At 46.1% G+C, this 17,518-nt stretch overlaps 1 protein-coding gene across 2 annotated transcripts in view; it reads left to right on the forward strand.

Annotated features, from left to right (window-relative positions):
* Window positions 1–7,301: 7,301 nt before the first annotated feature.
* The window catches only part of CHD9 (chromodomain helicase DNA binding protein 9), a 247,375-nt gene continuing 237,158 nt past the window's right edge, over window positions 7,302–17,518 (forward strand). The window contains exon 1 of one of the 2 annotated variants that reach the window (XM_060084508.1): window positions 7,302–7,381. The gene's annotated coding sequence lies outside the window, so the exon portion shown is untranslated. The remainder of the gene's footprint in view (window positions 7,382–17,518) is intronic. The other variant, XM_060084513.1, reaches the window with a different exon arrangement.

Consider the following 17,518-nt stretch of genomic DNA (forward strand, 5'->3'; position numbering starts at 1 on the left):
ACTAGAAGGAAAAAGAAATAAATAGATAAATAAATAAATAAACAAATTAGCAGGTACCAAGTGCTACTTGGTACCAAGTACAGTTTACATTCATCATCTTGTTCCATCCTCACATCAACTCTAAGAGGCAGGTTGTGTTATTTAATCCACATTTAACAGATGGAGACACTGAGGCACAGAGAGGTTGAATAATTTAAGGTCTAACAGCCTGGAAATAGCAGGGCTGGGATCAGAACCCAGGTCATCTGGATTCCACTCTATCACTACATTCATCTTATCTCTTTTAAAGACCCCACCGGGCCATCTTCATAAACCATCATAGGTGTCATCAGTTTGGTAGGCCTGTCATTGCTCTTTTTTAAAAAAAATAAATTTATTTATTTTTATTTATTTATTTTTGGCTGCGTCGGGTCTTCTTTGTTGCATGCAGGCTTCCTCTAGTTGCAGTGATCGGGGGCTACTCTGCATTGCTGTGTGCAGGCTTCTTATCGTGGTGGTTTCTCTTGTGTAGCACGGGCTGTAGGTGCGCGGGCTTCAGTAGTTGTGGCTTGCAGGCTCTAGAGCACAGGCTCAGTAATTGTGGCACATGGGCTTAGCTGCTCCACAGCATGTGGGATCTTCCCGGACCAGAGCTCAAACCCGTGTCCCCTGCATTGGCAGGTGGATTCTTAACCACTGTTAAGAATCTACAGGGAAGCCCCGTCATTGCTCTTTTAATCCGGGACACATGGGTAAACGTTTTCAAAGCTTTATATATATATATATATATTTTTTTTTTTTTTCTTTTGCGGTATGTGGGCCTCTCACTGCTGTGGGCTCTCCTGTTGCAGAGCACAGGCTCCGGACGCGCAGGCTCAGCAGCCATGGCTCACGAGCCCAGCTGCTCTGTGGCATGTGGGATCTTCCCAGACCGGGGCACGAACCTGTGTCCCCTGCATTGGCAGGCGGACTCCCAACCACTGCGCCACCAGGGAAGCCCCTCAAAGCTTTATATTTGACTCCTCTTTTATATTCTGATCACCTTGCTTTCTTGTTCCTAACTCCAAAAGCTGCAAAAAGGATCAAGCAGGTCCATGTAGTACCTTTTCAGAGAAGCACAGACTGTATTCTTCCCCGAGTATGCACACAGCAGTCAAAGGTGACACCAACTCCATTCACTTCCGGAGGGGTGGGTACATGCCAGCCTCGGATGTTTTACACACGTCCTGTCGTTTATTCCTCACAATCAAACAGTCCTATGAGGGAGTATTGTTAAGCCACGCTAGAGGGGGAATAACTGAGTCCAGAGTGGTTAGGTCAATGGCCTGAGGTCACATGCGTGGTTGGCAGCCAGCTCAGGATGCTGCCTGCACACCCTGTGACCTTCCCACACCTTGTCCCCTCCTGCTGCCACCCCCACTGCCTCTGGTTAACACCATTCATCTTCCTGGACTTAGGCATTCAGTGATCCACAGCAATGTGGTAAGACTCCCCTGTAAATCACCTTTCTTTGAATGACCTTCTTGCCAACCAGGCTGGCAGAGTGACAATTAGGAGGACATTGTAATGCTGTCGATTTACCTCTCCCATATAAACGCCAAAGTACATTTTGGGGGTGTCAGGGTGGAAGAGGGAGCTTCCATTTGCCTTCCAGTTAAGAAGTCCTGATTAAGGCAAATCCTCGTTTGGATACTGGGATCCTAAGCCAACAAGTCTCTTGTGAAGCCTCCAAATTAATCATGCTTATCCCAAGTCAGCACAAAAGACAGGCATCAGGAGCACCAAGGAGACAGGAAAAACCCCCAGGTTGGGCTTGGGTTCGTTTAGAGGTGTGGTTGGTGACAGATGAGGGCCCTTTTCTGAGTGAACCTGCTGAGCAACCTTGTCTTGCCTGTGACACTCACACCCAGGACTGGTTACATAATTGAAGGGCCTGTGTGAAATTAAAATGTGAGCCCTTGTTCAAAAATCATTAAGAATTTCAAGATGGTGACAACAGAAGTTTAAATGAAGCATAAGGCCTGTAAAGCCAGACCTACCCACACTTAACCTCTTCCTCAACTTTCTCAGAGATGGGTTCACCTCTGATGAAGACTCTAATTTGCCGGATCACTAGCTGGCTCTACCTAGGGGACATTGCCCTAGGAATGGAATGAGGCAGTGGAAAGACAAGGAAAGAGAAATGGACCACCCAATGATGGATGGGACCACAGTAGGATACTTTCAAAATATTTTCAGCTTTAAAATGCTTCGTTGGGACTTCCCTGGTGGCACAGTGGTTAAGAATCCACCTGCCAATGCAGGCGACATGGGTTCGAGCCCTGGTCCGGGAAGATCCCACATGCTGCAGAACAACTAAGCCCGTGAGCCACAATTACTGAGTCTGCGCTCTAGAGCCCATGCTCCACAACAAGAGGAGCCACCGCAATGAGAAGCCCACACACCTCAACAAAGAGCAGTCCCCGCTCGCCACAACCAGAGAAAGGCTGCACACAGCAACAGAGAGCCAACGCAGCCAAAAACAAATAAGTAAAATAAATTAAAAATTTTTAAAAATAAAAATAAAATAAAATGCTTCCTTGACTTTTACCACCTACAAAACATAGCACGCAGAAAGTATCAACATAAAAAACACAAATAAAAACTAATGATAATACCATATGTGGGCAAAGCTTCAGAGCAACCGGAACTCTCATATGCTGCTGGTGGGAATGCAAAATGGTAAAGCCACTCTGGAAGACCGCCTGGCAGTTTCTCATAAGGTTAAACATACACTTACCATAGAATATTTACCTGTATCAGTCTACTCAGGCTGCCATAACAAAATGCCACAAACTCAGAAGCTTAAACAATAGATATTTTGTCATAGGTCTGGAGCTAGAAGTCCATAACCAAGGTGTTGGAAAATTTGGTTTCTGGTGAGAGCTCTTTTCCTGGTTCACAGATGGCCACCTTCTTGATGCATCTCTACATGGTTGTTCCCCCGTGCTCACAAAGAGAGAGAACTCTGGTGTCCCTTTCTCTTATAAGGACACTAGTTCGGTGAGATTAGGGCCCCATCCTTATGACCTCATCTAACCTAATTACCTCCATAAAAGCCCTATCTCCAAATGCAGTCACACTGGGGATTGGGGCGTCAACATATGAATTTGGGGGGGACAATGCATCCAGTCCATAACATTACCCAAGGGAAATGAAAACCTACATTCACACAAAAACTTGTACACAAATATTTAGAGCAGCTCTATTAATAATCAATAACTAGAAACAACCCAAATGTGAATGGATAAATAAACTGTGGTACTTTCATACGGCACAATATTACTCAGCAATAAAAAGGAAAAACTGTCGTTACATGTAACGTAATTTCAAAGATGTTTATGAGTGAAAGAAGCCTAAAGGTTACCTACTGTTTGAATTCATTTATACGACATTCTCAAAAAGACAAAAATATAAGGATGGAGAACAGATCAGTGGTGTTACTACAAAGTGATGGCTTGAGAGTTTTTGGTGTTCTGTGTCCTAATTGTGGTGGTAGTTACACAAACCTAAACATGTGCTGAAATTCATAGAATTGTACCTGAAAAATTTTAAAGTCAAATTTGCTGTATATTAAGTTAAGGAAAAAAATATTAAGATCATCCAAACAAAAAAATAAATAAATACTGTTTGCCAGGAGCCTAGGAGCTTATTTGCCATCTGGTCCTAGTTCTCAAGATCATTTAAGATCCTTTCTCTCCTGCTTTTCATTTGAACAAACAAACAAACAAACACACCTGCCCCTAATTTAGCTTAACAGCTGTTTACTGAGCCGCATGCTACAAGGTTCCATGTGGGGTGTTGTGCGGTTTCCAGAACCTTAGTGAATTGCAATTCAGGAGACCTGGATGTGGAAGCAGAGAGGGCTGTGTGCAGAGGGTCACCTTACAGCTATGACTGTAGCGCAGAAGAGTGGCTGGCCCAAGGCACCTTGCAGGAAGGGAGTTGGGGCTGTAAGCACCCCAACCTCATTTTCCTCCCTCCCTCCAATCCCTCCCAGGGCTCCCGTTGGCCAAACCCAACTTGAGGCCAGTGGGCATAGAAGCCTTCGGTCTTGCCCATTTCGGTCAGCCTCCCAGGATGCGGAGCAGGGTGGAAAAGGAGAGCAGATGTGGAGAGGTAAACAAACCATCTAGCACAATCCACGTGGATCCTGTTCTCAAGGGCATAGAATCTGTTGGGGAAGGCAACATCTTTGCAGGGAATTAAACCATGAGGCAGAATGCAGTAAGTGCTTTAATGCAGGAAAAAGGTCACACTGGGAAAAGGGGATAGGGAAGGGATTCCTCTAGCTGGTCTCAGAAGGATAAGCAGAATATTAGCTGGTAGAGGAGGAAAGGACAACCTGGCCAAAACCAAGAACTGCAAATCCCTCCTGAGGAGCTCAGTTCAATTCATCATTTGTTTATGGAAAGGCAGCTAATGGTCATGGTTAGAAGCCCCAGATTCAGCCTGAGAAGAACCTGAGATTGAATACTAACTCTACAGTGTACACGTGTGTGGCCTTCAGCAAGTTGTTTAACCTCTCTGACTCTCAGTTTCCTGGACTTTTGGGAAGAGTCAATGAAACAGCATACATATCATCCTGCTAATACACCTCATAATATCTGGCAGGGTATCATGACCAAAAAGTGACCAAACTTACTTCTGCCGTAAGCATATATGACCCCAAAAGCCAAGTTTCCATTTAGTCCAAGGGCCAGCCTCGCAAGACCAAGTGACCTTCCTGGGATAGGCACCTGCCCCTTTGTTGTTGGTCTCTGGCATCCCAGCCTCCTTCCTTCTCTACCCCTCCTTCTGCCAGGATCCTGACATCCTGCCCATGCCCCCGGTGACCCATTTCCAGCTCCATCCACTTTGGAAAATAGAGGATTCTCATCCTCTTTCTTTTTTTTTTTGGCCGAGCCACGTGGCTTGAGGGATCTTAGTTCCCCGACCAGGGATCGAACCCTGGCCACAGCAGTGAAAGCACCAAGTCTTAACCACTGGACTGCCAGGGAATTTCCCTCACCCTCTTTAATGGAGCAAGCTTCTAGAAGATAAACAAGCCCTCACCTACTAAAAATAGGTTACATCTCATAACATTATGAATTTATTAAAAAACAAAATGCAGCACACAAAATTCTCCCTTTGAGGAAAGAGTGGACAGGACAAGAGCACAGAGGGATAAACATGAGAAGCCCTTGTTCTTGCTGCCCCGTGTCTAAAACACAGTGCCCAGCACGGTTATCCAGGTGCTCCATCAACAGCAGTGGAGTGCTCAGAGGCAAAGGTTCTGCAGGCAGGCAATCCAAATTCAGGTCCTGGCCACACCGCTTGCTGATTCTCCCACCCAAGGCAAATTACTTAAGCATTATGAGTCTCAGTTTCTTCATCAATAAAATGGGTAAAATAATAGTGATGACTTCATAGGATTATTGTGAGGATTCAACTAGTCAATCTAAAATTCTTAGTGCCTAATACATTACAGATTATTATTATTATTATTGACACTACTTTTACCTATCCAACATGGCGTAGACCCTCAAGGAGATCACCTATGGAGAACCTATGCAGAAAACAGACCTGTTGATAACCACAGTTTGCAAAGCACTGTGATGAGTGGAATGAACAAAATGCTAGAAGAACTCAGGGGAGAGTTCTTCTTAAAGTCCTTAGGAAACCTTTAACCTCATCAGGTGATGCCTGGCATCAGACTTGCAGAGGTTATAATCTAGGTCTTTGCTGGGGCAAGCTTTGGGCCAAAGTGGGGTGGTGTGTAGGGGCGGAGGAGGGAGCTCTTGCAAGGACTGCAAGTGACTCAGAGACACTTTAAAGTGACAGAATGGGAAGTGTACCTGTCAGCACTTCTCTGACTGATTCACCTTCACCAGGGCACGAGCAAGTCCTAAGTAGGCTGGGGGTGGCCCCCGTTAGTGGCACACACACACACACACACACACGAACCCCTTGCCCCTCCAGGTATTGCTCATAGGTGATACTCCCTCCCCCTCCCCCTCTACCCTTGATGGTCACTTTGACCAGATGACACCAGTACAGAGAGACCAAATTTTAAATAGGCACACGAAGATGGGGGGAGGGGGGACTGGCTCAGGTCTCACTGTCACAGAGTGTGTCTAATATTTCCACTGGTGAACTTATCCCCCCAAATCACCACAGAGATAAATTGCCTTAAAAGAAGTTTTTGCCAAACTTGTCTCCATCACCGGGACACTATATAAATTGATGTATTTAAAAAAAAATAAATCCTGTACTTATCCTGAGAAGAGCTCAATTAAATTGCATTGCCTTTGTGTGTGTGCTAAAAGTTAATTTGTTACATAAATGTGAATTCAACAAGGGCAGAAATTTTGAGCTGTTTTGTCCTTTGTAGTATCCCTTGTTCGTAGGAAAGTGGTACATAGTAAGTGCTCAGTTAACATTTGTTGAAGGAAGAAATAAATGAAATGTACACACTTTCAATAAGCCACCATTTTCCTGACCTTAATAATCAGCTAATAGGTTCTCAGCCTAGGGCAGTCCTCCTCCAACCCAGGGGACAACTGGAAATATGGAGGGGTGGTTTTGGTTGTCACAATGACTATGAGGTGTCTACTGGCATTTAGCGCCAGGGAGTGAGGGAAGTAAATGTCCTGTAGTGCCAAGGACGGCCTCAACCAAAGAAAGGTCAGTGTCAGCCGGGTCAGAAACATAACTTGGGTTGCCAGCTCCTTAGGGACCTGTGTCTCCGGGTGTGACAAAGGCTGGGTGTTTAATAAAGTTCAGCTAAAGAGACAGGAGGGAACAGAGTAGGAGGGCAAGGGGGTGGGGAGGTGCAGGGTGTGAGGCGGGGCAAAAAAGTTAGGGTTGCTAGTAGGGAAAATGCCTCCCTGGGCTTGAGAGAAACCCAGTCCTTTGCATCTTCTGATGCTCGCAGTACATTTAAAACAGAGGCTCTGCCACATTGGGGTGTACTGAAAGCTTTTGGATGAAAGGCAAGATCCCTGAGTACCGCCAGGAAAATCCCACTATGCGTTCCAGGCCAGCAGCCAGGGCCTGGCTGCCCCTCCGTGCCCCCAAAAGAAAGTTCAGCAAGTTCTGCTCCCAGTGCCCTCTAAGGAGTGAAGGTGATCCCACCCAGCCGGGATTTGCGTCCGGCGCGCGCAGCGTGTAGGAAAACCGCCCAATTGGGAAGCCCGGGCTGCATTTCCGCCCGGGACTGATTGCGCTCGCACCTCCCAGCCGGCGCCCCGAGCCCACTAGGTGGCGCCTGCGCTCTAGTGGGCGCTTCTCAGGCGCAGACGAAAGCGACCGCCGAGCCCGGCGACAGATCGAACCGGAGTCTCAGGATTGCGGGAACCGGAGGGCAGCGCCGACAGCCAAGGTAGGATTCCTGAGCCCCTGGCGTTTCCCGCGAACCTCTGTGGTGAGGCGTGAGCAGCGTGGCGGCCGCCGAGCCCTGCCGGCGGTCTCCGCGGACGACCAGACAGGTCGGAGTGGCCGCACGTGTCGTTGCCTGTGGGGACCTGGAGACCCGCAGTCGCCAAGCTGGGCCTAGGGGCAGAGCTGGACGCCAGGTCGCTCGCACGCAAACATCCTCCACTAGCTGGTTCCTCTGGAGAGCCTGCCCGAATCCCCGAACAGCCAGTCCTACGAGGAGAAAAGAGTTACTGCTACCCAGAGCGACTTCAGCTTTGGAGCTGAGTGCTAATATCCAAAGCACCATTTCTCCAACTTGCCTGCCCATTGGAATCGCTTGGGGAGCATTAAAAAATACTGATGCCCCGTTTCCCTCCCACCCCACCCGCCTCCGAGACTCAGATGTAGGAGGTCTGGGTTGGGGCCTGGGCATCCGGACATTTCAAAGCTTCCCAGGAGATTCCCAGCTAGCAGCCAAGTGTGAGGATCCTTGATTTAAAGGGTTGGAGAAAAAGTAGGACGGTTGTTGCAGCCCAGAATGCTGATTCTTCTCCTCCTCCTCCTTCTTCAACATGCCTTTTAAGCAGGAAATATTTCCACCTTTGAGCTGTCAAACCCAAGATAACAAACCAACATCTTCCCTCCCAATAGGGCTGGTTCTGAAAGGGTTGAACTCGAAAGTGGGCAGGGAACAGAAAGACACAGATGTAGAATATGAGAAAAGACTCTTGAGAGAGGCGGGTTTCTTTTTACCCAGATCCTACAGAAGTTCAGGGGGCCTCCTGGAGCAGCCCTCATCATATTAGTAAATGCTACATTTACACCAAAGCGGTTATGAGCATAGGCTTGGAGTTCCCAGAGCCAGCCCTTCCTGGGCTGTGTGACCCTTGAAAACTCATGGAACCACTCCTAGCCTCAGTTCCTTCATCTGCAAAATGGGTATGATAGCATCATATAAAACTCTTAGAGTTGCCATGGGAATTATTGCCCATAAGAGGTAATGTTTACTACGGACCTGCCTGTGCCTGGCACAGTGCTAAATGCTTTCTTCGCATGGCCACATCAACTCATCACCGTAACCCACAAGGTACTACTATAACTACCCTATTTGATAGTGAAGGAAGCTGGGGCTCAGAGAGGTCAAGGAACTTGCTCAGGGTTAAATAACTAATAAAAGGCAGGTCCTGTGTTTGAACCCAGGCATTCTGATTCCAGAGCCCATGGCAAAAGTACAATAATCTGCCATTTCCCTTGTTGACAGAGGAAATATAGAAAAAGCACTTAGCACAGGGCAGCTCGTGGTGCCTGCTCCATAAACACTAGCTGTCACTGCTGCCAACGAAGCACTTTCACTGATTGACTCGTGTTCATTTAAACTGGATTTATTATTGAGAGCCTACTGTGTGCCAGGCTGTTTTCCAGGCGCTAGAGATAAAACGGTAAGACAGAGGTAAACCAGTCCTCAGTGAACTCACATGCTAGTGAATGAGAGAAATGGGAAGAAAGTACAGTGGATCCTCATTATTTGCAGATTCTGTATTTGCAAATTCTCCCACTCGCTAAAATTTATTTGTAACCCCCAAATCAATAGTCACCGCGCTTCTCATGGTCATTCATGGACGCAAACAGTGGCAAAAAATTTGAGTCGTTCAACACACGTTTTTCCAGCTGAGGTCAAAACAAGATGACACTCTGCTTTCTTGTTTCAGCTCTCAGAACTGTGAACAAGTGTCCTTTTTGTGGTCTATTTAGTGCCATGGTTTTTTTTGTTTGTTTGTTTGTTTTGCATTTTTGTGTTTTCTATTGGTGATTTTGCTGTTTACAGTCACCCCCAAACATAGTGCTGAAGTGCTGTCCAATGTTCCCAAGCACAAAAAGGCTGCGATGTGCCTTACGGAGAAAATGTGTGTTCGATAAGCTTTGTTCAGGCATGAGTTGTAGTAGTATTGGCTGTGAGTTCAATGTGAATGAATCAACAATATATATTAAATAAGGGGTCTTGAAACAGAAACACACATAAAATAAGGTTAGGTATTGATCTGTTGATGAAAATGTGACCAGAGGCTTGCAGAAACCTAACCTTAGGTTTTCCCTTAGGAGCAATGGATCAGTATTTGCCAGTTCCATGTTCATGGCAACTTTATAGAATATAACCACTGTGAATAATGAGAATTGACTCTAATTAGACATCACTGCACATGCACTGAGAGAATCAAGCACAAAGATGGAGAGGTATACAGAAAGGCATACATATGGATTAGGGGTCAGAAAGGCTGAGAAGCAGCCAGGGTAGGGGGTGAGATGAGGAGAAAGTATTTCAGGCAGAAAAAGCAGCATGTGCAAAGGCCCGGAGGTAGGTGAGAACTTGGCAAAGTCAGGGAGCTCAAGGAGAGCCAGTGTGCAGGGAGTGTAGTGGTCAGAGGAAGCAGAGGCCCGATAATATGCTGGAGAGGGAGGCTGGGGCCAGGTGGCAGTGTTTTGTGGGCAGCTCACTTTTCGTCCAATTAGCACAGGCTGGCAGGCTGGGCGGTGTTGTTTCCACCTTTGACAGGTGATGAAATTGATGCCCCAGGCAGTTATATGCCTTGCTCAAAGTTACACCACTGGTAAGCAGCAAAACCCATCTCCCCACCACCATCTTAATCTAATGTTGAACAGACATGTGAGTGTTGATCTGAGATCCAGGACATGATCCTGGGCTGGAGATTTGGTTTGATTTGGGGAAGAATGATTAACTGAAGCCATCAGGAGTCGATGAAACCACCTGGGACAATGGGCAGAGTGTGGGGAAGAAAAGGTCTCATGCCCTTTTAAAAATAAAATTACTCCTGGTATAAAAACATTAATGCCTCAGTGGAGGAGTCCTAGGTACCTGCAGAGGGCAGAGGGAGTCGTGAGGGTGGTCACAGAGATGTAGGAAAAGGAACTGTGAACATCTGATCCCCAAACCTCCTAAATACTAGGTCTGGTGATGGGCTTCCCATCCACTGGGCAACCAGGTCTCAATCTGCCTCTTGTCCCTGCAGGATAATGATCTTGAATAGGGGTCAGCAAACTCTTCCGTAAAGGGCCAGATAGTAAACGTCTTGAGCCTCATGGACCATATATGGTTTCAGCTGCAACTACTCAACTCTGCAGTTATGGAGTAAAAGTGGCTGTAGACAACGTGGGAATGAATGAGTATAGCTGTGTTCCAATAAAGCTTTATTGATGGACACTGAAATCTGGGTTTCATATCATTTTTATGGGCCATAAAATGTTATTCTCGTTTTGATTTTTTTCCTCCAACCATTTAAAATTGTAAAAACCATTCTTAGCTCACAGGTTGTACAAAAACAGGCAGTGGGAGAGCCCATGGGCCGTGGGCTGTAGTTTGCTGACTCGATCTAGAATCATGGACCTAAGTGTCAGAAGGAGACTAAATGTCCTCCTGGTTGAATTATTACCTGACTCCGGAATCTCCATGGAACATTCTCAGCCATTTCTCAAGTGCCACAGTTAAACTGTGCCATAGCTGGGGTTTCCCCAAAGTAGATCATGAGACCAGGACTTGGGTGCCCGGAATTCATTTGGGAGGTGATCCCAGAAAGCCCAGTGAGAGTGAAACAGACGGGAGAAGGGAGGAGAGCCAGTAAAGGATGCGTCGATGAGTGAGTTACCTTGGGGCAAACGGCTCAGTCTCTCTGGGCCTGCTCAGAGACACTGTGCGTCCCAGCAAACCCCCAACTTTTGTGTGCGGTCAGGAGTACGTAGCCTGCTGCCAGAAAATGTCTTCGAGTAGAAAGAAGTGAGAGGCAGCGGGGGGGTGTCTGGAAACTGTCTGCAGGTTTCCTCCGGGGGGCGCTGGGGAGCGCGGTGGTCTATGAAGTGTTTCTGACTGCTTTTTGAAGTGTGCTGATCATACCACTGGGTGCCTGGTGGGATGATTCGGTATGGCGGAGCACTGTAATGCTAAAGATGACGAAGCCTCATTCTTGGAGAGGGATTTCCTTTTTAAACCGTCCCTTTGATCCGGCCCTGCCTCTCTCCCTAGAGCAGGAGCTGCAACCACACTGGCCTTTCACTTCCTTAAACTTGCCAGCCTCTGCCTTCTGACTACAGTCAACAAAAGAAGTCTCAGTGAAGTACCAGACCGTTTTTGTAACACTTGTCCGTCTCCCTTCTTACGGAAAAGGCAGCAGTCCTCAAACTCAGGGGATGGAACAGGCAACAGTAGCTAGCTGAGATTTAATAACATTGTTTTATGTTTATTTGTACAGTTTCCATCTATACATGGCAAGTGTTTCTGGCTTTGCCTTTTCAGTAGTAATATAAAGCTTCCTTTCAAATAAATTTAGATAAATAATGTGTCTACTTAAAAATAGTATAAGTGGTATGAGATTATAATAAAAAGATAATAGTTGCTACCACTTGGTGAGCACATAATGTGTGCTGGGCGCTATCCTAAGCACTTTGCATGTATAATTTAATCAATCTTCACCACAGTCACATGGGTTAATATTTGAGGTAGGTACTATTATTAGCTGAGAAAACAGGCATGGGAAATAAGGTAACTTGCCCAAAGTTATGTAGCTAGTAAGTGACAGGACTGGAAAATGAACCCAAGCGTTTCTGTTTCAGTTTGTGTTCCTAATCGCCGAGTTACACTGCTTCTCACAAACGTGACAGAAGAAAGAAGAAAAATAAAAGTGATATTTGAATGACTGATATGAAAGGAAAACTGCCTTTAAAAGTTCTGCTTTTTTATCTCACCGAAATCTCTCTCCCTGTATCTGCCACCTCTTGGTTGTCATACTTTTTTCTGGAGCCCCAGGGAACAAATCTCTCCCCTTTGCATCACTGCAGTCCTTCAGGTATTTGATGACAGGGAACTGGTTGGCCCTCCCAGATCTTCCCTGCTCTAGATTAAACATTGCCAATTCCTTCTGCTTGTTTTCTATCATGTGTTCTTGGCATCTTGCCCCAAGCACAGGATCTCTTTCTTCCTTGTTCTTTTTTATTCCAACAGAACTTATTTTGGTCGCTGTAGCACTTTTCTTGCAGGCCTCCCACAGCTCGTTCCGGGCTCAGGGTAGATGGCTGTGGTCAGGGTGATTGACGTGGCAAAGCGCAGCTGGCTAGCAATGTCAGGAGAAGAACCCCTCAGGGCCAGCATGACAGGGGGCTGGATGGAGGCTGGTGATGTTGCTCATTCTTTGCAGGTCAGAGATGGAGTGCCTTTAGTGCACATGGAACTGATCAGGCTAAAAAGGACAGAATCACCAAATTCACAGCAGCCTGGTGAGGAAGCCAGACCACAAATATATTAAATCACAATGAGACAAGCACCGTGAAGCAGCCTGAAAACTTTATGTCAGCCTATCAGCACATTCTTTCCCCTGTAGGAAAGTCACAGGGGATGCCAAATTCTACTTAGAAGCTTGGCATTCCTGGAATCCAAACAAGGTGAACAAGATGAATGATTTTAATAGCCAGGATGGCCTAAGATATTTGTATCCTCTGAGGGATACAGCGGTCCAGAATGGCAGCACTACTGGCCTGATTCCCCATCTCTGTGCTCATGATAGACGTGACTAATCAATTACCGAATCTTTGCCTTCCTACTGCTCCCTGGACCAACCTTAAGATCCCTATCAAGAGAGAATTCTGGGAAGCTCTGAGCTGCCTGGAATGCTCAAGGGATTCCCACTACCCTGGACAGTGTGGGAGAAGATAGACTCTCAAAGACTTGCTCTTTCTTACCCCCTTTTCTCAGCTCCTCAGACATCACCATTTCTCTCTACCTAATATTTTTCAGCTTATGTTAATACAATTGGCTTTTTTTTTTCCATTGTCAAGTCTTGATTTGATTTCCAGGCCTTGCTCTTCCTGCTTTGTCCAGAGGCACATCCTGTCCTGTCCTTAAGAACTTTTGCAGATCAGTCATCACAGACATTTTGTATGCATTCTACTGATATACTGTCCCCACATTTTGCGGTGACTTGCTGTGTACCTCCAAGTAACAGCTTCTTGCAACCAAGAAGCAACTTTCTGGGATATTGAGTTTTGCTCCATTATAGAATCGGCAGCATCACAATTTTAAGCTATTACTACTGTTATCACTCATCTATTCCTGAGGACTGGGATACGGGCGGCACTGGAGAGGGAGGGGGCGGAAGAGGAGGCTTAAGGCACTAAATCCAAATTATTGAGTTTGCTGCTTATGAGCTTTGGTTATGCTTACCCAAAGAGTTAGGAGTCCTGTTATTTTGGAGCAAGCAGGCCTTTTGCCAGCCTTTAAAAAATGTACATTTTGTTAAACAACAGGACCTACTGTATGGCACAGGCAACTATATTCAATACCTTGTAATAACCTATAATGGAAAAGAATCTGAAAAAGAATATATATATACATATATATACACACACATGCACGTATATGTACGTATATATAACGGAATCACTTTGCTGTACACTTGAAACTAACACAACATTGTAAATTAACTCTACTTCAATTTTTTAAAATGTATGTTTTGTGTGTAACCTCTTTTCCCACTCATATGAAGAACCTTGACTTACATCAAGGAAGATGAAATGCATATAGAGAATTTGTGGCTCCTGGGGCAGCTGAGCTCCTCAAGAGGAAAAGTGGGCCCTGCCCCTCAGGGGCTGCCCAGTCTGACAGGGGAGATCCACTTCTCACATTAGGAAGGCTGCCAGTCCAATGAGAGAGGCACAGTCCCTAACCTCGAGGAGTCTGATGGAGGAGAGGCATGCAGTGTCCTTGGAGTGAACTGTCTCCCTCCCTGCAGATTCTGCTGTATCTGCTGCTTCTCTTCAGTCTGTCATCAGGCAGGTGGTGCGCCTGACTTCATTCACAGCTCCGCTACAGCTGTGCAAATGCGCACCAGAAGGCCAGGGGTTCTGAGGGTCAACCCAGGAATTTGTTTGTTTTTAATAGACTTTATTTTTTTAGACCAGTTTAGATTTACAGAGAAATTGAGACGACAGTACAGAGAGTTCCCATATACCCCACACCCAGGTCCCCCCACTAACCGTTTGTTAACCCGTAGTCCATTTGTTACAATTAATGAACCATACTGATACATTATTAATAACGCAAGCCCATAGTTTATTCAGATTTTCTTAGTATTTACCTAATGTCCTTTTTCTATTCCAGGATCTTGTCCAGTGTCCTACGTTGCATTTAGTTGTCCTGTCTCCTTAGGCTCTTGTTGGCTGTGACAGTGTTTCAGAACTCCTTTGTTTTGGATGACCTTGCCAGTTTTGAGGGGTACCAGTCAGATGTACTGTAGAATACCCTGCTACTGGAATTTGTGTGATATTTCTCTCATGGTTGGACTAGGGTTATGGGTTTTGGAGAGGAAGACCACAGAAATAAAGTGCCTTTTTTCATCACATCACATGACGTGTCCATAACATCAACATGACTTACCACTGTTGCTACGACCCTGGATCACCTGGCTGAGGTAGCATTTGTCAGGTTTCTCTGTGAAGTTACTCTGTTTCCCTTGTTCCATACTGTTCTCTTGGAAGGAAGTTTTTTTGTTTTTTGTTTTGCTGCACTGTGCACCATGTGGGATCTTAGTTCCCCGAACAGGGATTGAACCCGCACCCCCTGCACTGGAAGTGCAGAGTCTTAACTACTGGACCAGCAGGGAAGTCCAGGAAGATTATTATGTGCAGCCCATGCGTAAGGGAGTGGCAGTCTGTCCCCCGTACTTTAAGGTCATGTGTCTACATAATTTATTTAGAATTCTTCATAGAATTCTTCACGGGCTCTTCTCTCCCACTGATTAATTTTTTTTAAATTTGTAATAGTATGGACTTGTGGATTTTACTTTATACCCCAGGCTATAATCCAATACTACTTTGTTTTGTTGCTCAGATTATTCCAGCTTTGGCTACTGGGAATGGAATTTATGTTTTTAAACTAGCTCCTGAGGGCTCTCTTATATGTATTCCAGTTTGGGACCCATGTAGGCCTGGGTTCACACTCCAGCCCCACCACTAACTGGCTGTGTGTGTGTCTGTGTGCCTGTGTGTGTGTGTGCGCGCGCGCACATGCGCGCGCGCTCTCTTGACAGGCTGCTTTATCACTGGGGCGTTGGTTTTCCCAGCTGAAAGTGGAGCTGAGATTGCTACCTGCCGCTTAGGGTTATTAAGATGCAATTAGTAAGGACTCTGTCACTAGAAGTTGTTATTATTGTCAGTTCACAATCCGTCTGCATCTGGCTTCAGAAGGCTACAAATCAAGGCCAAGTATGCCTTTACAGTGCTTCCCTTCCAAGACCACAGGCTGGTGTGGCCGAGAAGTTCCTGCACGGGGTACCCTCCTCCCAGGTCGCTTCCCCTCCCTGCCGACCCAGCCTCCTCTCCCAACTTCCGCCTCTCAGTCACACCACACGCCTGCCAGACAAACAACTCACCTACATACCCTCCACCAATTCACACAGCTGCACGTCCTCACCCCCTCAAACCCCCCTTAAACACCACTTCCTCTGTGACACCGCTCAGCAGCCAAGCAAGAAGTCCCGCCTCCCTCCTCCTCTGAACCGCCAGAACTCCTGGCAGCTGTGTCCACTCCTGCCCGAAGGCCCTTATCACTTTAGACCCTGCGTCCTCCTCAGCAATCCTTGTCTGTGTTCATCTTTCTTTCCCGCCTGCGCACGCTGGGCTCCCACACCAGCCTGTGGTCTTGTCTGCACCTGTGGTAAGTTTTAACAAGACAGAAGAAGTAGGGGAAGGGCCATTTCCTCGGTGGGTACTGGGCCTAACTGGACTCCTCAGAGGTCGAGATGCTGACCCTAGGTCACTTCCACTTTTATGTACCTGTATATGTATATTTTTAATTATGGTAAAATATGCAGGGCATAACATTTACCATTTTAACCATTTTATTTATTTATTTTTTTAAATTTGTTTTTAAATTTATTTTATTTTGAGCTGCATTGGGTCTTCATTGCTGCGCTCGGGCTCTTCTCTGGTTGCGGCGAGCGGGGGCTACTCTTTGTTGTGGTGTGTGGGCTTCTCATTGCGGGGACTTCTCTTGTTGCTGAGCACGGGCTCTAGGGCACACCGGCTTCAGTAGCTGTGGCACGCGGGCTCAGTAGTTGTGGCTCACAGACTCTAGAGCGCAGGTTCAGTAGTTGTGGCGCACGGGCTTAGTCGCTCCGTGGCATGTGGGATCTTCCCAGACAAGGGCTCGAACCCGTGTGCCCTGCGTGGCAGGTGGATTCTTAACCACTGCACCACCAGGGAAGCCCCCATTTTAACCATTTTAAAGTGTGCAGTTTGGTGGCGTTAAGTACATTTACATTGTTATAAAGCCAGCCATCACCACAATCCATCTCCAGGTGGTTCCAGAACTTTTTCATCTTCCTAAATGGAAACTCCATACTCATTAAACAATGGGTTTAATTGTTTAATTAATTTTAATTTCCCCCCCATTTTCTCCTTCCTACAGCCTCTGACAACCACCATTCCATTTTCTGTCTCTATGATTTTGACAACTCTAGGTACCTTACATATAAGGATGGATCATTCAATCATCGTCCTTATGTGACTGGCTTATTTCACTTCGTACAATGTCTTTAAGGTTCATTCATGTTGTAGCATATGTCAGGATTTCCTTCCTTTTTAAGGCTGAATTATATTCTGTTGTATGCATATACAGCATTTGGTTTATCCATTTATCTGTTGATGGATGTTTGGGTTGCTTCCACCTTTTGGCTATTGTGAATAATATGGCTATGAACATGGATGTACAAATATTTCTGCTTTTAATTCTTTGCGGTATATACCCAGAGTGGATCATAAGGTAACTCTCTATTTTATCTTTTGAGGAATTGCTGGGATTTCCCTGGTGGTCCGTGTTTAAGACTCTGCTATCCCAAGTCAGGGGGTACAGGTTCAATCCCTGGTCGGGGAACTAAGATCCCGCAGGCCGCACAGCACGGCCAAAAATAATAAATAAATAAAGGAAGGAAGGAAGGAAGGAAGGAAACCAGGAAGGAAGGAAGGAATCGCCTACTATTTTCTACAGTGGCTGCACCTTTTTACTTTCCCACAAGCAATGGGCAAAGGTTCCTATTTCCCCACA

This window comes from Mesoplodon densirostris, chromosome 19 (assembly GCF_025265405.1).
Source record: "Mesoplodon densirostris isolate mMesDen1 chromosome 19, mMesDen1 primary haplotype, whole genome shotgun sequence".
Taxonomy (NCBI): domain Eukaryota; kingdom Metazoa; phylum Chordata; class Mammalia; order Artiodactyla; family Ziphiidae; genus Mesoplodon; species Mesoplodon densirostris.